This window comes from Canis aureus, chromosome 13 (assembly GCF_053574225.1).
Source record: "Canis aureus isolate CA01 chromosome 13, VMU_Caureus_v.1.0, whole genome shotgun sequence".
Lineage (NCBI taxonomy): Eukaryota > Metazoa > Chordata > Mammalia > Carnivora > Canidae > Canis > Canis aureus.
The window spans coordinates 67,449,364-67,472,529 of NC_135623.1; positions in this window are offsets into that span (position 1 = coordinate 67,449,364).

Here is a 23,166-nt window from a genome sequence, read left to right on the forward strand (position 1 = left end):
TATCATTTATGTTAATATAAAAGGTTATAAATGTGTATATGCTTCTAAATGTATAGAATTCCTTTGAGAAGAAATATAACTAGTAATGAATTGCCTCTCAAAAGATGACCTGGGGAGATGTGACGGAGACTTAATTTTACTATATACCCTTTTGTTCCTTCTCAGTTGTGGGCCGTGTGTTCCTATTGCTTATTCAAAAAACTAATTTAAAATAATGTTAAAGTGTTTGATAAGAAACTTTAAATAGCAGCCACAGATTTCCACTCATTCAGAGAACCAAATAACTTTTATCCACTCATTAAACATTCATTGAGACCTTGCTATGTGCCAAGTATAGTTCTAGGTCCTTAGCATATATCAGACAATAGAACACTATCTGCCCTTATCAAGCTCATGTTTGGTGGTGGGAGGAAGCAGGTTCAGACAGAGATTAATGACAACAGTAAATATAATAAAGAAGATATAGTATAGGAAGAGGCGATATCTCCTTAAAAAAGGGGAGTTGGGACTCAGGAAATGCAGGGTGGAGGATGCGAGGTAGGTTGCAATATTAACTAGGGCGGCAGCGGCAGGGGGTGCCTCATTAAGAAGGTGAGGTTGGAGCAAAGGTTTGATCTTAAAAGTAGATATCTGGGTGGGCGTCTGGGAAAGGAGCACTTCAGGCAAGAAGGAGAGCTCACATTAAGACCCTGAGGTAGAAAGATGCCTGATGTAGTCAAGAGGCAAGAAGGCCGGTGGGGCTGGTGTGGAATGATTGCCAAGAACAGGGTAAGAGATGACATCAGAGCAATAATGGAGACCAGCCCCCCTGGGCTGGGACCTCGTGGCCGTGGTTAAGGACTCAGGGTTTTACTCCGGGTGAAACAGAACCACTGCAGAGTTTGAGCAGAGCAGTGACGTGATTTGGTGTGCTTATCCAAGGGCCAACTCCAACCGCCGCATTGAAAATGGATTGTACAAAAAGGGTGGAACAGAACCTGTGGAGGCTAGTGCAGAAGCCAGGCGAGATGGGGATGTGTCCCGTGGCGGCAGTGGTGATGCTGGGAAGCGACAGGATCTGAGTAATGCCCACGGGATTTCCTGGCTGTGAGGTGGGGAGAGGGGAACCAGGGATGGTTCCAAAGTTCATCCAGTCCTTGAGCATAAACCTTGGAACACTTTCTCACCTGCTGTCTTTGTGCAGCTTCTACAAAATGAATGTAAGATGGAAAATAATGATGATAACAGAATGCTAGCTGACAAAAGGCTTCCATTGTAAAAAAGATTGCCATGAGTTATTTGTCCTCAGGAAGATGGGTGATTGCTTTTATTTTATTTTATGGTCTCTACAAATTGTTTATTTCGATAAGGCCAGTGATATTTGAGAGTTTTCATTAATGTTTACATCTTTGGCATATTTTATTTACCTTATGCAAAAGAAGAAGAGGAAGAGAAAGAGGAAGAAGAGGGGCATAATGTTGTGTACAATTTCTACAAGAGATATTTTGTTTTCTGTGAGAAAAATTATGTCTAAACATTCTTTTGAGGGATCCCTGGGTGGCGCAGCGGTTTGACTATCATAAATAAATAAAAAAAAATTTAAAAAAAAATCAAGATTAGGAGATATCAGAGATAAGCTTCGCCAAAGCTAGCAAAGGGCCAAAAAGTAATCAGACTTTCACTCAGCAAAAGAGATAATAAAAAAAACCAAATCTACCCTAAATGCACATTACTTCTTGTTCTGAATATGGCCCAGAAATGTTCATTTTCCGGCCGTGTAATATTGACCAAATATCTTCACTGCTATGTGAAGAAAGGCATCAGTTTCCTTATATGTAAAATATGGATAAAATTACACCTACCTCACAGAGATTATAGAGCACTTAATAAATTGATAAAGCCTCAGTGACACTGGTATGATTCCAAGGTTTGAGACCACAGCTTGAGTTCTCAAAAATATAAAATCAAGCTATGTAAAACATGTTAACACCACATGATGTACTAACTGGTACTCAGACGTCCCACAGTAAACAACTATAAAACTGGACAAAATATACAAAATAAGTGTTTCGGGGCGGGGGTGGGAACCAGACAATGTAAGACTATAATTCCAAGAAGGAGAAAATCCACAATTGTCTCCATTTTCTGCCTCGGAACAATTTCCCAACAAACCACAGAGGACAGCAGATTCAGTAGGAATAGTCTCTTTGTCTACTAGTATTTGAAGAGCTGTTGTGAAAGGTGAGTTTTATGAGTCACTGGTAGCCAATAAAACTAAGATACTTGATGGAAGACTTTAAGAGAAAGAGTTCACCTCAACAAAATGAAACATTGTCTAGCTTTGAATTTTGCCATTCAAAGATAGACTAGGCTGCTTTAAAAAGCACTGAGTTCCCTGTCACTGGAAATAATCACACAAAGCTTAGTAATCAGTTGCTATAGGATGGTGTGGTGAGGATTCTAACATCACAGGAGCAAACGAACAGAATGAGTATCTCTGAACTAAGACTTACCATGACGAAGGTAGGAAATACACAGCATTTGGGTCATGAAAGATTTTGTCACTGTGAATACCTATCTGTTCCTTTTCTACGTTCCCTGAGACTAACTCCTGGCAAGTGCTAATAAATCTACTTTAAAAAAAAAAAGTATGATGGTGAATTAGCATAAGTTACTCCTCATTCTGTCCTCCTGTGCCTCCTAGAGAAATACCAGTATGTTTAGAGAAGAGGTGTAAAAATAGCACTTCAGCATTTAACAGAAAATGTCCATCCACAACAGAATAATTGGTACTGAACTAGACCTCTCATGGTAGGCAACTATAAAACTGGACAAAGTATATGCAGCTACTGTTTCAGAGAGCAAACAACAGACATTACAAAACTGCAACCTCAGAAAGAAGTGAAACTCGCAAGGCAAACCTCACCAGTACCCCCCACTTCCTGCCTGGGGATAATTTCCTTCAACACAGCACAAAGAGCTGGAGTCCTAGCAGAGCATGAGTGGAGGAGACAGAGAATAGAATTCGGAGTAAGTGAAAAGACTGGGAACTGCAGTCATTAGACATGGTGACTGTGTAAAAGGAACCATGAAGTCCCTGTTGATGGAATGGGTTTCCTGTGAGTCCATGGCTGACTGCTGGGCCAATGTTTAGAGTGAGGCCACACAGGGCAGAAGAGATACTGGTTGCTTTGTGTTTGAGAGTAGAAGAGAGTTACAAGATGTGAAGCCATACTACAGAAAGAGCCCCTCTGTGGAACAATTGGAGTTTGGCACCACCAGTGTGGGCAGCTTGTTAATAGCAACTCCAGTACACAGCTGAGACTTCAGAAACACCACACTTTAAAAGAAAGGATCATGCCCTTATAAGATCAACTCTGGGCATGTGTAAGAAAGCCTAAAACCAAGCTCCAACAAGATCTGCAGAAGAGACAGATGTCTCTTCTTCCAAGCCAGAGGAAATAACCTAAGCTTTCCCCAAACATGCAACAGCAAAGGACAAACTAAAGTCTAGAGCAATTCAAAGTGTTCAGCAAATGAACTGGCTTCTAAACTAAGAACTCTTTTCAGAATGTAACAGAATCCAGAATCTAAAAAGCATATTTCCTATATATTCAATATTCAATCCAAAAATCTTTGGAACAAATAATCCTAAGGTTTTTATAGAACAAGAAAAGACCTCAAATAGCCAGAGTAATGTTGATAAAGAAAACCAAAGCCGAGGGCATCATAATACCTGACCTCAAGCTCTATTACAAAGCTGCGATCATCAAGACATCATTGTACTGGAAAGAAAAAAAAAAACACCCACATAGATCAACAGAACAGAATAGAGAACCCAAAAATGGACCCTCAACTCCATGGGCAACTAAATTTGACAAAACAGGAAAGAATATCCAACGGAAAAAAGGCAATCTCTTTAATAAATGGTGCTGGGAAAATTGGACAGCTACGTGCAAAAGAATGAAACTGGACCATTCTCTCATACCATACACAAGGATAAACTCAAAATGGTTGAAAGACCTAAATGTGAGACAGGAATCCATCAAAATCCTGGAGGAGAACACAGGCAACAACCTTTTAGACCTCAGCAGCAACAACTTCTTGCAAGACATGTCTCTAAAGGCAAGAAAAACAAAAGCAAAACTGAACTTTTGGGACTTCATCAAGATAAAAAGCTTCTGCACAGCAAACAAAACAGTCAACAAAACTAAGAGACAACCTTCAGAATGGGAAGATATTTGCAAATGACACATCAGATAAAGGACTAGTATCCAAGATCTATATGGAACTTATCAATCTCAACACCCAAAAAACAAAACAATCCAGTCAAGAAATGGGCAGAAGACATAAACAGACATTTCTCCAAAGACATACAAATGGTCAACCGACAGATAAAAAAATGCTCCACGTCACTCATCATCAGAGAAATACAAATCAAAACCACAATGAGATACCTTCTCACACTGGTCAGAATGGGGAAAATTAACAAGACAGGAAACAACAAGTGTCGAAGAGGATGTGGAGAAAGGGGAACCCTCTTGCACTGTTGGTGGGAATGTGAACTGGTGCAGCCACTCTGGGAAACTGTGTGGAGGGGTTTCTCAAAGAGTTAAAAATAGAGCTACCCTACTACCCAGCAATTGCACTACTGGGGATTTACCTCAAAGATACAGATGTAGTGAAACAATGGGACGCTTGCACCCCAATGTTCATAGCAGCAATGTCCACAATAGCCAAACAGTGGAAGGAGCGAGATGTCCTTTGACAGATGAATGGTAAAGAAGATGTGGTCTGTATACACAATGGAATATTACTCAGCCATCAGAAAAGATGACTACCTACCATTTACATTAATGTGGATAGAAGTGGAGGGTATTATGCTGAGTGAAATAAGTCCATCAGAGAAAGACAATTATCATATAGTTTCACTCATATGTGGAATATAAGAAACAGTGAAAGGGGCCATAAGGGAAGAGGGGAGAAACAGAGTGGGGGAAAATTAGGGAGGAAGACAAACCATGAGAGACTCAACTCTGGGAAACAGAGGATTACTGAAGGGAAGGTGGATGGGAGGATAGGGTGACTGGGTGATGGGCATTAAGGAGAGTACATGATATGGTAAGCACGGGGTGTTATTCTTTACATTGGCAAGGCAGGGCTCCATCTCACAACCCTGAGATCATGATCTGAGCCAAGATCAAGAGTCAGATGCCCAATGGACTGAGCCATCCAGATGCCCCTTTAGCAAATCTTTCTTTAAAAAATTAACAATAAAAACCAAACTTAAGATGGCCCAGATACTGGGCTTAGCAAAGATTCTATTGCTTTTGTTATATATGTATTCAAAGAAGTAAAAGAAAAAGGGATCTTACTTAATGAGTGAACACAGAATCTCAACAGAGAAGTGGAAACTATAAAAGGAAACAAGTGAAATTCCAGAACTAAAAAGCATGATAACTGAAATAAACACTGGAGGATAAGCAATCACAGGTGAGTTAGTGTAGAAATAGGGCATGTAAGCCATGATGAAGTTTGAAAATTGAGCCTGAAATTTCAATTAACTTCTCTTTTTTTCTTTCTTAACAAATGTAGCCTAGACTGAATATTTTTAAAAATATTTTATTTCAGACATGTCTTCATTAGCTTCCAGTGTAAACTCTAGAATGCATTCATTTTCAGGTTTTGAGGAGGCCATTTGAGCAGGAGAAGAAGAAAATGTCCAAATGAAATGAAAAATTCCACCACAAATGTAAGGTAAAATGAGTATATATGTTTTGAACATGAGAATAACTAGTAAAATACCCTCCCCCAAATTTACAATATGAAAAATAGTAAAATATTGACACTTTTTGACAAAAAAAATATACAACCAAAAACTTATTCCAAGGAATTGATTCGAGATGTGCAAAATATTTAGGTCCATAAGCAGAATATTATTCATATTTACAGCATTCTTTTTAGCTAGGAAAAAAATAGAAAAAAAACTAGGGGACTGAATAATAACAAATTGGAGTGTATGTATACGGTACAATACTCTATGGTACTTTTATCTTTTTAAAGATTATTTATTTGAGAGAAAGAGCGAACACGCACACTTGCATGAGCAGGGGGAGGAGCAGGGGGAGAGGGAGAGAGAGAATCCCAAGCTGACTCCCCACTGACCGCAGAGCCCAAAGCAAGGCTCATTCCTACGACCCTGAGATCAGGACCTGAGCAGAAACCAAGAATTGGACCCTTAACCAACTGAGCCACCCAGACCACCTTTATATGGTATTTTTAAAGAATGCTTTTGGTGGTGCTTTTTTGATGACAGAAAACATTCATCACATGTGGGATTTTATATTTTCTTAAAGGCACTTTTTTCACATTTTGACATCTCTGAAATTGAGATGTAGGTTATACTCAATGGCATCTTACAGTTATAATTGATAGCTTTTTTCTTCCCTAGTGATACATAAAATAATGGTGCAACAGAATAAATGATGCCCCACATTAAATGAAATATAGTGGCGTTACATTTTTAAGGTTTGTCTCTAAATTAGTCCATATAATCTCTTATGACATAGAGAGAAGCGGTATCATATCAGAAGAAAGAGTATTGACATGGAGCAGATTGCCTGGGTTCAAATCTCAACTCTTGTTATCATTAGCTGTGTAATCTTGGGCAAGTTTTCAAACCTCATGTGCCTCACTTTCTCCAAAATGAATGGAGACTATAATAATATCGATGTCATAGGATTACTCTAAGGATTGAAAGTTGTTAGAATAGCATCTGGAACATAGGACATATTCCATAAAATGAGCTACTATTACATATCCAACACATATATGCATGGAAAACACTATAGGGAAAGAAATTAGCTGTAATTTTCTTGGAGTGGTATGATTACTGGTAATTTTTATTTGCATTTTAGTGTTTTCCAAATTGTCTGCAATAAGGGATATTTGTTAGAATGCATATATAATGAGAAAAACAATATTATTATAAGATAAAATAAAACCCACTATATCAAAGAATCTTTGAATGATACTGAAAATGTATGTGGTATAGTTGTTTTATATGAGAAAAGCATATAAAGACTTGAATTTGGTACAAGTTACATAGGCACTGACAAAAACTGGAAGGAAATACCTCTGAATACCTTAGAAACTTTCTAGAATAAATATATATTGTTTTATAGTTTAAAAGTATGAATGCTATTTTTAAATGAACTATGGAACATTTTTAAGATGGTAGGTAGAGCCTTTAAGACAACCTGGGCAAGAGCCATATCCTTTTGACCAATCCAGTAAGAACTGGTTCAGACTCTAAGCCGATGGCTCGGGGGGAATGAATCAATCCACCAGCATCTAAATCCTTCCAAACCAATTCACCACCTGCCCCCATGATGTCTGATAAGCCATGTTTTCCTGAGCCATAACTCACTCAAATCATAGAGCGTCCATGGAGATCAAAATGCCTAGATACATTTTTCTTTATTATTACTTGTCCTTGATTCTCACTAGTCTTCAATTGGCTAATACTTTTAAAAATCAATAAACAAGAACAAATTCATCAAGTTTGTGATGGTGCTGTCAAAATGTCTGAACTTCTCTGCTCTGTTTTAATAGGGCAACATCTACCCAGGGCTTCGAACCAAAATGTCCTGTATTCAAATCTTGGTTCAACCAGTGATTAACTATAAGTTCTTCAAAAAGCCGCTAACCTTTCCAAGGCTCAGATGTTTCATTCTTTGTTTTTATCTGTAAAATGCAAGTAATAAAATGCACCTAACAAGAAAATAAAACAAAAGAGTATACAAAACGTCTAGCTCATTGCAAAGCAAATTTTGGGTAGGCATACACAACTCAGACACATTTTTAAAACTTCTTGAATTAAAATTCCCACAACTAGGTCAGCCACTAGGTCCTGTCCTGACATTCAGCTTTGTGCTTAGCAGGCATCTTTGCTCTTACACTGTGGTCTGATATATGGACTACTTATCCAAATATCTCTAAACATATGGTGTGGGGCAAAATAAGGGAAGAGAAGAAAGATGGATTTGGAAAACAATTTATATCATGAATTAGAAAGCTCAGTTTGTGTGAACTAAGAGATTTGCTTAAAATTAACTATTAAAAACTCGAATATATTCTAGAATACTAAACCTGGTGTGTGCTTTCTATGTGACGGACGGTGTGCTCAGCACTTTCTATTAAGAAATTTAAGGCATCATTAAGACAACATTGTAAGGTAGCTGTGATATTCTTTTACAAAAAGAGGTAAGTACACTCATCCAAGCATCCGGGTTCACCGGGCGGTAGAGCACAAGACTGAGTATCCTAGCAATGTGAGAGTCTGTAGAAAATTGTCCTCAGGTTTTAGAAAAATGATATTTCATAAGCCCTGGTAGGCCTGGACTAGAAGATGTGCATGGATGGCCCCACAGTTTGGTCTGAAGACAATGACAATCCAAGAGAGCCATGGCCCTCACAAGGGACCCTGAGACCCAGCAGACAGATGCTGCATCATTCACCAGGAATATCTCACTGCAACGAATGTGCCTTTTACTTTAATTTAAATTTATAGTGGAAATGGAAGTGATTTTGAAAATGTGCTCTATCAGAGCAATGTGTGTTGGAGCGGCTGAGGAGAGGTAATGATCTGATCCCGACCTGTAGCTAGAAATTTTGATAGAAAAACAAAACCACTATGCGTGCTATGGCAAGGAACAACTCTCAAAATTGACCTCTTTATCAGATATTAATTTGAAAGTAAATATCTCAGTCCATGAGCGCAAAGAATAAATGAATGCTTTCAATATACATAACATGGTCACCGTGATAAAAATATGTTTGAACGTTAGATGAAGAGATTTATTTTGGAAATTATAGCCTTCTTCTTTGTCAGTTACGTGAAATTAAAATATAGCATCAGTCTTAAAATAATCAATAGTATTTTCAGTTGTCTTTCTTCCTTATAAAAACTGGTTGCCGAGTTCACTGATGGTAACAGAAGAGTGCCTGGCACATAGTAGGCAGTGAAAAAGTATTTTCTGGAGTAAATCAATGAATGATCTACCTAGAGCAGTAGAGAGTACCATCAAAGTCCCTTTTAATCTGCTAAATGACACACACAAGAATATACACTTATCAAAATTTCCACCAAGAGGCACTGAAAGCATTGCACCCTGCTGCCTTTTCGGCAGCATCAGAATATTTCTCCCCAGTGCAACAGAGCTTGAAAAGCAATGATAAAAACAATTCCCGTTAGTAGGTTTATGTTCCTCTGAAACTGGGCTCTCAAAACTGCCAGGACTGTGAACCTATCAGATGGGATTGCCTTTATCAGTTTCAGCACCATTCTCTGAAATTGTTTGATTTAATGCAATAGCATCTTTCTGGCAAGTTACTTGAAATATTCTTTTCATATGAAAACAGGCATGGCTAAAATAGGGAGTGAGATACTTTTGATTTCTTTCTTGAAATGAACCATAATCTTTCAAAGAACTTTGAATTTTCACCTTGATGTTCCAGAAGGGCACAAGGCCATGATGGATTCTCCTAGGTTACATGTGTGCCCCTTTCTTCTCTAATGAGAGACACCTAAATGGGAATGCCTGAGAAGCCCTGCAATAAAAGCATCTCCATTCTTATCTCTTTCTGTCTTTCTGTCTCTGCCTCTTTATCTCTCTGTCACACACACATGCACAAACATACACACACACGTTCCAGATGCTCATGCATGCAGAGGTGCCCGCATCACCTGTCTCACTGCTGCCCTCACTTCTATAGTTCTCTCTCCTCCAATGGCAGCTGCTGATTTCATACCAACTTTGGGTGACACTTTTTGCACAAGTTTCCATTTAAAAAGGAAAATATGCGTTGCAATGTCGTTCCTCTCAGAATAAAAACAATTTTACTGTGTCTGAGAGGAAGAGAAGAGAGGAACTGTGTATTCTTAAATTTTAGAGCAGCATTTATGACTAGAAGAAAGTCTTTGAGGAAAAGGTTGCTAGTTTCGGACAAAGTACAAGTATCTAAGCATAACTGAGAAAGCAATTTGGAAGCAGCTCTGTGACTTCTGACCTTAAAATTATGGGGCCAACTAAATCACAGGCTGAGGATCTTTACAGAATGCTCCCTTCCCCCACAGTATATTGGCTCTAGCCCCTAAGATCCCTTCCCTCTCCTCTCTTCATCATTTGTCCCCTGGTCCGCCATGCCCATGGCTCCATCTGCCTTCACACCTGTGGCTGTTCAGATTTTACCATTAGTTCAAAGATTATAACTGAAGTAATGGCAAATGTGCAGAGTAAAAAAGAAAATAAGTTCTGGGTGCCACTACAGGATAGATAGAAATGCCCTTTTAAAAAGGGATGAAAAGTGGTATTTGTAGAAATAGGAGAAAAATAAGATTAAGTAATGTTATAGAATCCAAGAGCCAAGAGATGTCTGAGAGAGAGAGGGAATGGCTCTCAATGCGAAGCACTTGCAGGAGGCCAACTGAAACAGCAAAATGTGTTGAATTTAGCTTTAGGGAGATTATTGATGGCTTCGATCACATGATGGGTTTGAGGAGTACAGGGAGGTGAGAAGTGGACATAACACTTAACTCACTGCGTTTCAATTACCTATTGACGCCTGTCACCTTTAAGAGACTGTACATTCTCCAGGGCATTGTCTTTGTCTTGCTTCTCTCTCCCGCAAGGTCTGCACATATTCTTTGAGAGCAGAAGTAGAGTGATTGAATAGTAAATATAAAGATCTGGGAGGGATCCCTGGGTGGCGCAGCGGTTTGGCGCCTGCCTTTGGCCCAGGGCGCGATTCTGGAGACCCGGGATCGAATCCCACATCGGGCTCCCGGTGCATGGAGCCTGCTTCTCCCTCTGCCTGTGTCTCTGCCTCTCTCTCTCTCTCTCTCTCTCTCTCTCTCTGTGACTATCATGAATAAATAAAAATTAAAAAAAAAAAGATCTGGGAAATGAAAAGGGAACTTGAATTAATATCTCTATTATTACAGAAAATATCATTAGGGATGAATTGGTATTTTGTGTTCGCATAAAAATCAACACCATTGGAAAGCTGATGATTACCACCCTCTGATGGGAAACCAACTCAATTAATGCCACCCTTTCCCAATAGAGAAGGCCATTATTGAAATTTCACATACATCATTGTATTATAGCATGGATATAAAAAGTCTTCTGCTTTGCTGATAATCATTCTATTATATTAGCACTCTCTGGATAAATGTGCTGTTCATTTGATTACATAAAACGAATATGATATTGAACTGTGTCATATTGACTACATTGTATGTGCTTTATAAAAGGGAGAAGGTTTTCCATATGGATTTTTTGTGTAGCCAACAGTTGCCATTCTTGATTGATCAAGCACATAGTATTTTAATGTTCCAAATATGACAGACTTCAGAATATCCAAGTTAGAATAAATAAAAAATTCTCCTTTTTTCCAGAGACGGTTTCCTGCATCTGATCTAAGTTACCATCTCAGAGAAGAATAAAGCCATAAAAAGAGAAAAAAGAATTAATGGCATACTTTGTCCAGCCAACCAAATGAGAACTTTCAGTCCCCAGTGAAAATATGAATTAACGATAATAATACACCTACAGAACTCCCATGCATGATTCAGCAGGTCAAAGCAGATCTGCTGCTTCCCCTAATTTGTATTTTAAAATGCAGAATAGATAAAAAAATACAAATGTTCTGATCTTATCCTTCAAGACATAGACTTTGTAATCTGTGGGGAATGCCTAAAATCAAGTCAATAAATTATTCTGAGGTCCAGAAATACAGACTAAATAATGACAATTAAAATTTGAAAATCATTTGTAAATATTGACTTCTTTACATTTGTTCATGTTAATTGCAATCACATAGTTTTGAGAGTAGGTGAAATTAGAAGATGCTGATAGATACAGGACCTCACTTTAACTTGTTAGTTTTTCATTTTACATGATAGTAGCAAACTATTTATTGTTTTGTCCCCTCTTGTGCATGTTATGGTGACTGAGCTGCTAATAAAGTTAGGAGGGGCTATAAAAGTTGACAGATGTGTACAAATCTTGGTTCCTCCTTTTAGAAACCGTGATCTTGGGAAAATCACTTTACCATTCCAAGCCTGAATCTCCTCATCTGTAAGAAAAAGATGTGCAGATAATTGTATCTACCCCATAGAATAGTATGAGGACACCTGTCTACATCATAGTGGGATCCATATAAATATAAAATCACTTTTCCCTCTACATAAATATAGCTGTAGACTGTATTAACTGGAGAAGTGTGGTATGAGAAGAGATAGAGAATATTCTCTACTCAGGCATAGCTCCAACCTCATTGGAAAATGAATACTACTTGACTCCTGCCATTCAATAAGGAAATCAATAAACATATGTAGGAATGGAAGTCAGTGCAAAATAGAGATTTGGCTCCTATCTATTGATAAAAATGAATTTTAAAAATCCTCAAAATTTAATCCTTAGGTATTGCTTGATCAGTAATGTTCCACATGAAATTATCCCTTTTTTGTCTCCTAGACTCAGAAAGCCCTTAGTGTTAACATAAAGACAGACATTTCCTATATGGAAAAAGAAAGATGCTGGTCCCTTTTCTATGATTAGTGTCTTAGACGTGGGAGATAAAGAGTGAAGAGGAAAACCAACTGCACCTTTCTGGCATTAGGTGCTAACCTTCTCTTAGGTTTGAGGTAAATTCATGATGTGAAAGCTAAGCTAGTTGATGGTTGTTTGGTGATGACAGGTGTCAGAGGGGTGCCTATGAAAACGGGTGTGGGTAATGAGAAACCAGGCAATGAATCAAAAAAAGCTGCCAAAACTAATACTGACAGATGTTTTAGGGGGAAAAGAGGCAGCTTGTTTCTACCTGGCTAGATAAGTATGACTTTAACCAAATTTGCCCAAATACATGCAAACAGCTGAGAAAAAACATGTGTTTCTCACTGTTTTTCATACAGCCTAGAAATGTTAAAAAGCCTTAGCTAAATGGTTATAACTAATTCTCCAAAACACTTATACGGTCCTTGTCCCTCGCACTGTGAGTCGAGCAGAGTCCGCCATCAGTATCCTCCCAGCTTCCTTATTCCAAAATAAAGAAAAGCAACCAAAATGTCTCAGAAGGTACAGATTCTACTTTGTTAAAAACTAGGAAATATGTGTTGTATTTTGCTTTGAGAAGTTCGCACCATATTTCAGGTAACACTAAATACACTACTGATTCAAGCAGGAGGTTAAAGGGGTAGGGGTGGGGGTGTCATGTGAAACTAAACCCGTCACAGTGAGGGGCACTGAATTTAAGGGAGCTGTTGGTTCACTATCATCTAGAAACTGCTAACAGAAAACAATTGCCCACTTCTGAGTGAGGAACTTGGGTGGAGTTGGAATTTCTTCTTTCTGTCATTCTGGAGATAAAGCAGGGTGGCCCTGATGGATTTTCCTCCAGCCCCTGTCAGCCATTGTCCAGATATTGCATCCACCATGGTTGTGTGTCTCAGTACATCCCATTCCATGACCCTGAGGGACTGATTCCAACTAAGTAAGAGGGATCCCCCATAAACAAGTTCACAGGGATTTGTAGTCTTGCTGAAAGTAATGCGGGTGGGGTATGAGTTAAACAGGACAGTGTTTCATAGCCACATAACAACCATTGCCAGTGCCCTAAAAATTTTGGCAGCCTTAGATTTTAGTTCTCATCAAAAATTGTTTTTTTTTCCCTCTTAAAGGGACCATCCCCTGAACACTGATGAGTATTAGTTGGTGTGCTTATAAATGACAGAAATACATATGATAACCATGTGACAGTGTGTAACTGAACATGCAGGTATTGAGGACAGTTCCAAGACGGACAGATAATTTTTGAATAGATAAGAATTATTATATTTTAAATAGATAAAACTATCCAATAAAATTATCTGAAAACTCTTGGGAATTATTTATTTATCTGTAAATGAATGTACCTGTCAGTATAGAAATGCTGGGGGGAGGAGGGGAAGTATTTATTTTTAGAATGACAAATTATGAAAAAGCTGGGCAATGAAGTCCATACTTCTGCTAGTATGAGAAAATATCTTTGGGGTAATGGTGGCTCAGTCAGTTGAGCAGTTGAGCATCTGTCTCTTGATTTTAACTCAGGTCACGATCTAAGGGTCCTGGGATCAAGCCCCAAGCCCCGTGTTAGACTCTGCGCTCAATACAAGTCTGCTTGTCCCTATCCCTCTGCTCCTCCCCACCTCCCGCCCCATGGTCTCTCTTTCTCTCTCTCTAAAATAAATAAATAAAATATTTTAAAAAGGGAAAATATCTTTGGTTAACAAAACACTATCTTTTCATAGTTCAAAAAGGAACATTTGTTTTAAAGTTGTCTTTCATTTTCATGGCTATGATTCCTAGAGTCATAATCATATCCTCTAAGTCTGTGAGACAATGGTGAATATAATACCTAAAACAACCTCACCTTTACCCATGGGATCTCCACATGGCAACTGAGGCTCAGAGAGGTTCAATGATAAGGCCCAGGTCCCCTGACATCAAACCCAGTTCCCCAGTTCTTCTTCATTGGACCCAAGTTGTCTTATTCATCCTAATGATCCATGAAAAAAAAAATCCAAAGTAAGACTTAAGGAAAGAAGTATTTCTGAGAAGTCATATTAACTTAAATGGATGTATTCTTCCAAATAATTTGAGATGTGGAATAGTGCTATAATATAAAAATACAAAAGAGAGGAATAAAAATAGGCTGTGGCAGAAAAGAACTTTTAAAAGAAGACCTCCTGCAAAGAAACTGAGAAACTGTTTGAGACCAGAGGCAGAGGAATGCCTTAATAAGGGGGGAAAAAATGTGAGGAAAATGCAATTCTCTCTGCCAGAATGGGCCTACTTTGAATGAAATCACATTGGTTTCACTGAAATTATGTCGTTTCAGTGAATTTCATGGCATTACTTGTAGCTATATTAATTTCCTCAGGAGACAAAAAAAATATTGAAAGTAGAAAACATAAAGAGGTAATCTGTGCTTATTAGGGTTACTTAAAAACCTGGAGATAATAACTAAAAATTAGTGAAGTCTGAAAGCCCCTTGATCACTCGAATTAAATGTTTAGGACAACCAGGTGAGAAGAATTTAGAGAAGAAAGCAGAGGAAGTTCAGGATCTCAACTCCAGCAACATTCTCCCAGATACGCAAAAGAAATGGCTTCATTTTTCTCAATACTTGCCCTTGACACAGTCCTACCCTGACACCTGCCCCGTCACACATCTCACTTCTGACAATCCCATTGCTGCCTGATTTTCTACTTGCCACATCATCAGTGTAGATAGGAAAGGTGCCGGGAATTAGGTGGAGAGGAAAGATGCCTGACTCTTTGTCGTGGTTGACCAAGTGAAGATATCACAGTAGTACTATAAAGAGTGATTTTGTAGAGTAGATTGGGGCACTAACCCTTACTAGGTATATGATTTGGACAAATCACCCACCAAGTCCATAAGAATTATCAGTCTCTGTCAAAATTTAACAGTGAGCTTATCTAAGAGTCTCTTGCATGCCTGTTTAAGGACCTCCCAAACCTTAGAGGTTATCTATTTCCATGATCCTGCCAAAAATTTGTTTGGACTTTTTCCTGAAATAACCATCAAAAAGAATTTTCAGGACACACATAAAAATCACTTTTCTTACTTTATAGTTGCATTTTTAAAAATTAACTCTACTACCCATCTTGATTACTGACTTCATTCATTGTACTTTGAGTTACTCACTGCTTCCAAAACAGTGATGAAAATTTGCTGCCAATGAGCTTATGTAAGGTATTTTGCAAACTATGACAGAAACTCCAAAATAACAGTTCCAAAAAATATTTTAATTATGACTGTACAAGAGTATAGTCATACTTATGTACTACTACATGGCCTATAGTCAACAATTTTTGGGAAAAAATGAACTCAATTGGAATGCTATGGAAGTAATAATCATTAAAGATGAAGTCACATGACATCTTATAAATAATTTGATGGACATGCCAAGAAATAGTAAAATTAATCCCTGTAGGTGGTCTTTTACAGGTGACTCTCTGCCAAGTGTCTTCTAAGACATCAATGAGCTGTAATTAGACCAGAAGGTATGATGGGATCCAAGATAAAGCAGCCATTCCTAAAGTATTTTTTACAAAATGAGATGTTTTAACTATTATGATATCATACAAAATTTGGAAACACTACATATTATCTTCTCTTGGAGAAGTACAATGCAGATAGGCATTTAAACATGCACTGAAAATTAGAACTAAATCACAACAAGAAGTTTGGAAGGACCTCAAACACGTGGAGGTTAAGGACCATCCTGCTAAAAGATGAAAGGGTCAACCAGGAAATTAAGGAAGAATGAAAAAGATTCATGGAAACTAATGAGAATGAAGATACAACCATTCAAAATCTTTGGGATGCAGCAAAAGCAGTCCTAAGGGGGAAATACATCGCAATACAAGCATCCATTCAAAAACTGGAAAGAACTCAATACAAAAGCTAACCTTACACATAAAGGAGCTAGAGAAAAAACAGCAAATGGATCCTACACCCAGGAAAAGAAGAGAGTTAATAAAGATTCGAGCAGAACTCAACGAAATCGAGACCAGAAGAACTGTGGAACAGATCAACAGAACCAGGAGTTGGTTCTTTGAAAGAATTAATAAGATAGATAAACCATTAGCCAGCCTTATTAAAAAGAAGAGAGAGAAGACTCAAATTAATAAAATCATGAATGAAAAAGGAGAGATCACTACCAACACCAAGGAAATACAAACGATTTTAAAAACATATTATGAACAGCTATACGCCAATAAATTAGGCAATCTAGAAGAAATGGACGCATTCCTGGAAAGCCACAAACTACCCAAACTGGAACAGGAAGAAATAGAAAACCTGAACAGGCCAATAACCAAGGAGGAAATTGAAGCAGTCATCAAAAACCTCCCAAGACACAAGAGTCCAGGGCCAGATGGCTTCCCAGGGGAATTCTATCAAACGTTTAAAGAAGAAACCATACCTATTCTCCTAAAGCTGTTTGGAAAGATAGAAAGAGATGGAGTACTTCCAAATTCGTTCTATGAGGCCAGCATCACCTTAATTCCAAAACCAGACAAAGACCCCACCAAAAAGGAGAATTACAGACCAATATCCCTGATGAACATGGATGCCAAAATTCTCAACAAGATACTGGCCAGTAGGATCCAACAATACATTAAGAAAATTATTCACCATGACCAAGTAGGATTTATCCCCGGGACACAGGCTGGTTCAACACCCGTAAAACAATCAATGTGATTCATCATATCAGCAAGAGAAAAACCAAGAACCATATGATCTCATTAGATGCAGAGAAAGCATTTGACAAAATACAGCATCCATTTCTGATCAAAACTCTTCAGAGTGTAGGGATAGAGGGAACATTCCTCGACATCTTAAAAGCCATCTATGAAAAGCCCACAGCAAATATCATTCTCAATGGGGAAGCACTGGGAGCCTTTCCCCTAAGATCAGGAACAAGACAGGGATGTCCACTCTCACCACTGCTATTCAACATAGTACTGGAAGTCCTAGCCTCAGCAATCAGACAACAAAAAGACATTAAAGGCATTCAAATTGGCAAAGAAGAAGTCAAACTCTCCCTCTTCGCCGATGACATGATACTCTACATAGAAAACCCAAAAGACTCCAGCCCAAGATTGCTAGAACTCATACAGCAATTCGGTAGCGTGGCAGGATACAAAATCAATGCCCAGAAGTCAGTGGCATTTCTATACACTAACAATGAGACTGAAGAAAGAGAAATTAAGGAGTCAATCCCATTTACAATTGTACCCAAAAGCATAAGATACCTAGGAATAAACCTAACCAAAGAGGTAAAGGATCTATACCCTCAAAACTATAGAACACTTCTGAAAGAAATTGAGGAAGACACAAAGAGATGGAAAAATATTCCATGCTCATGGATTGGCAGAATTAATATTGTGAAAATGTCAATGTTACCCAGGGCAATATACACGTTTAATGCAATCCCTATCAAATTACCATGGACTTTCTTCAGAGAGTTAGAACAAATTATTTTAAGATTTGTGTGGAATCAGAAAAGACCCCGAATAGCCAGGGGAATTTTAAAAAAGAAAACCATATCTGGGGGCATCACAATGCCAGATTTCAGGTTGTACTACAAAGCTGTGGTCATCAAGACAGTGTGGTACTGGCACAAAAACAGACACATAGATCAGTGGAACAGAATAGAGAATCCAGAAGTGGACCCTGAACTTTATGGTCAACTAATATTCGACAAAGCAGGAAAGACTATCCATTGGAAGAAAGACAGTCTCTTCAATAAATGGTGCTGGGAAAATTGGACATCCACATGCAGAAGAATGAAACTAGACCACTCTCTTTCACCATACACAAAGATAAACTCAAATGGATGAAAGATCTAAATGTGAGACAAGATTCCATCAAAATCCTAGAGAAGAACACAGGCAACACCCTTTTTGAACTCGGCCACAGTAACTTCTTGCAAGATACATCCACGAAGGCAGAAGAAACAAAAGCAAAAATGAACTATTGGGACTTCATCAAGATAAGAAGCTTTTGCACAGCAAAGGATACAGTCAACAAAACTAAAAGACAACCTACAGAATGGGAGAAGATATTTGCAAATGACGTATCAGATAAAGGGCTAGTTTCCAAGATCTTCAAAGAACTTATTAAACTCAACACCAAAGAAACAATCCAATCATGAAATGGGCAAAAGACATGAACAGAAATCTCACAGAGGAAGACACAGACGTGGCCAACATGCACATGAGAAAATGCTCCACATCACTGGCCATCAGGGAAATACAAATCAAAACCACAATGAGATCCCACCTCACCCCAGTGAGAATGGTGACAATTAACAAGGCAGGAAACCACAAATGTTGGAGAGGATGCGGAGAAAAGGGAACCCTCTTGCACTGTTGGTGGGAATGTGACCTGGTGCAGCCACTCTGGAAAACTGTGTGGAGGTTCCTCAAAGAGTTAAAAATAGACCTGCCCTACGACCCAGCAATTGCACTGTTGGGGATTTACCCCAAAGATACAGATGCAATGAAACGCCGGGACACCTGCACCCCGATGTTTATAGCAGCAATGGCCACGATAGCCAAACTGTGGAAGGAGCCTCGGTGTCCATCGAAAGATGAGTGGATAAAGAAGATGTGGTTTATGTATACAATGGAATATTACTCAGCTATTAGAAATTATAAATACCCACCATTTGCTTCAACGTGGATGGAACTAGAGGGTATTATGCTGAGTGAAGTAAGTCAGTCGGAGAAGGACAAACATTATATGTTCTCATTCATGTGGGGAATATAAATAATAGTGAAAGGGAATATAAGGGAAGGGAGAAGAAATGTGTGGGAAATATCAGAAAGGGAGACATAACGTAAAGACTGCTAACTCTGGGAAATGAACTAGGGGTGGTAGAAGGGGAGGAGGGCGGGGGGTGGGAGTGATTGGGTGACGGGCACTGGGGGTTATTCTGTATGTTGGTAAATTGAACCCCAATAAAAAAAATCTTAAAAAAAACCTGCACTGAGAAGCACTGCAATAAAGAAAAATTCATACCTTTGTTTACCAATATTTTCCATATTTACTTGGTAATAAATTAGTTAATTTATTACCTTAATTCAAGTAATACCAATTAATTTCCCACAAATCTAGTATTTTTATATAACATGTCTTGGGAAACACTGGACCAAAATCTCTAATTAAAAAATAAAAAGGAAAAAAAGGGGGGGGGTGATTTTCTAATGAAGAAACCTAGCAAACACAACCTGCACAGCTGATTGAGGTTAACATCTGTAGTGACTTGATAGGATGAGCACTGGGTGTTATGCTATATGTTGGCAAATTGAACTCCAATAAAATAAAATAAAAAAAACATCTGCAGTGATAAATCATTTTGATAGCATGTGCCCCAATATGATGCAATAAGGGCATTTCACCTCGCTGGCATTGTTCTCCAAAATTTATAACTGCTGTCTAATCATGAGAAAGAGAATCAGACCAATCCATTGAGAGACATTCTACAAAATACCTGACAAGTCCTCTTCAAAATTGTCAAAGTCATCAAAAACAAGGAAAGATTGAGAAGCTGTCATAGGCCAGAGAAGACTAAGGAGACCAAACAACTAAGTGTAATGTGGTATCCTAGATGGCATTTGGGGACAGAAAAAAAGATGTTAGTGGAAAAACTAGTGAAATTAAAATAAAACTTAGCATGCAGTCTAATAGTAATGCACTAATGTTGGTTTCTTAGTTTTTACAAGTGGTTATGTAAAATAGGAAAAACTAGAGGCACAGTATGTGGAAAACTACTTCTTTGCACTTTCCTGTAAAGCTAAAACTATTCCAAAGTATAATGTTCTTTTAAATAGTAATAATTGCATCTACAGTTCCTGAGTATGTAAATCAGATTATCTAGGAAAGGTAACTGCAAGATAAGAACGTGAGCCCAGATCCAGACTGCCCAACTTTGAATCCCAGATCTGCCACCTGCTAACTCCATGGCCTTATGCAACATCTAAATTTACTCATCTTTAAAGAAGAAAGTGATGAATCACTAAATTCTACTCCTGAAACCAATATTACACTATATGTTAACCAACTAGAATTTAAATAAAAACTTGAAACCAAAAAAAATAAATAAAAAAGAATTAACATACCTGATTTGTAAGGTTACTGAAGGATAATAATTGTTAGACGTGCCAAGTGTTTAAAACAGTGCTTGTCAGCTATTAAGCACTCAATAGCTACAACTGTTATGGTTATTACTTATTAACAGGAGTTTTAAAACCTTAAGGGGTCTATTTGACAATGAATAAAGTACAAATGATGATATATTGACAAAATAAGCCAATTACTATAAAATCTGTTCCATTAATAATAATCGTTAAGTAGATCAAGTGTAGGAAGTGAAACTTCTGCTTTTCATGAATCAGACTTTGTTAAGAGTATTTTATACTTGTTTCTGGGTATTATGCCTTAAATCGGATATGAACAAATGAGTTTCCTCAGACATAGACAATCAGATTGCCATGTAAAAACTGTCATAGAGGGGCGCCTGGATGGCTCAGTCTGTTGAGTGACTAAATCTTGATTTCAGCTCAGGTCATGGTATCAGGGTTGCGAGATCAAGCTCCATGTCAGGGTCCACACTCAGCAGGGAGTCTGCTTAAGATTCCCTCTCTCCTTCTCCCTCTACTTCCCACCCCTTCTCTAAAAATAAATAAGTAAATCTTTAAAAAATAGAAGACTGTGTCATATAAAAAGGCAGATGGAAAACTTGGTACTGTTTAACCTGGAAAATAGAAAACTCAAGAAGAATAGAATACCTGCTTTTAAAATGTGAAATATTTTGGGGCACCTGGGTGAAACAATTCTTGAGCGACCAAATCCTGGTTTCAGCTCAGGTCGTGATGACTGAGCCCCATTTGGGCTCTGTGCTCAGCACAGAGTCTGTTTGAGATTCTCTTTCCCTTCCCTCTGCCCATCCTGCTCGTATTCATACTCTCTCTCTCAAATAAATAAATAAATCTTTAATAAATAAATAAATAAATAAACGAAATATTTTCACATTAAAATAATCTGATACTTATTAAACAACTTTAAGGCCAAACTTGAAAGGAATTTAACTAACTTATTCATGCAAGACAACTCCTAACACTTCCTAAGGAGCTGAAATATAGTTGATGTCACATACAGAGAACATAAAAAATATTAACAGAACTGCCTCCTCAAGAATCCCATTCTGTATTATAATAAATCCGCATTTGTAATGTGTCTATAATATGCATCTTTTACATTTGTTTATTTATGCTACTCATGAATGTATTCACGTGCTTGTGTATTAAGATGTCTTGAAGGTGATAGTGTACAGAATGCGTTAAAGTGGTGGCTCTTTAAAAATGGAATTTCTTAAGTTCTACCATTATTTAAAACAGAGCAATAAATAAATTACACGTTTTAAAACCCTAAGGTATATTTAAAGACTAGGGCAAGATTATATGAGGAAAAGAAATGTGAAAATGCTTCCATAATTCTCCTCCTACGTTATAACCTTATAAGATATTTTTTCTTGACATTATACCCAGCATGGTGCCTTACTCAATTAGATGTTAAATAAATATGTTCCATGGAGACTTGAAACATTAGACACCATCTGCAGTACGTGAATGAAAGTATCTTAAATACCCCCTCTAGAAATAAGGATATATCATATAATGATTAGATACAGGAGAGTAAACCTAGATTTCATCTGTATTTATTATGCTTAATTAAATCAGGAAGTGTTATTGAAGATTAGCATCTTGCTCCTGTAATGGTTCATTTGACAGTAGGGCCTTGTTTACCTTCTTTGCTTTCTCCCTCAAATCAGAATCCTTGCCATGAATTTAAGTCCATTCATTAGTGGTAGACACCTTTTAGTTTCAAAAATTAAACTGCCAACCCTCCATCAAAGCAGAGTTTGTAGCTATTAGGGTCTTTAATACTGTGCAAAGGGACTGATATAAGTGTTTTGACTTACTGAGTGAAAAGGTAGCAATCTAAATAAGCCACTCAGGGGATGCCTGGGTGGCTCAGTTGGTTAAGCATCTGACTCTTGATTTCAGCTCAGGTCATGATCTCAGAGTCATGAGATCGAGTCCTGCTTCAGGCTCTGCACTGGGCATGCAGCCTGCTTAGGATCCTCTCTCTTCACCCCTTCTCACTCTCTCTAAAAAAATAAAATAAAGTAAAATAAAATAATAGACCACTCATGGAGAATGGCAGAGAAACAACGTAGTCCTTATACCAAAATGTTATAATTGGAGTAAGGAAAGAAAAAAAAGAAAAAGCAAAAAGGGAAGGAAAGGAAGGAAGAAGGAAGGAGCTAAGTTACTTCAAAAAATTAAAGAGAAATAATGGCTCCTCTTTTGGTCATTGAGGTAACCAAATTTTCCTGAATCATCCTCTGCAATGTCTGAAATGTAATCATTTACCCAAGCACGGCATTAAAAGCTAGAGGTGAGTTTAAGGAGCTAGATGAAATCAGAATTTTACAAAGAATACCAACTCTCACAGGAGGAAATGAAATTCCCCTTGAAGAACACTT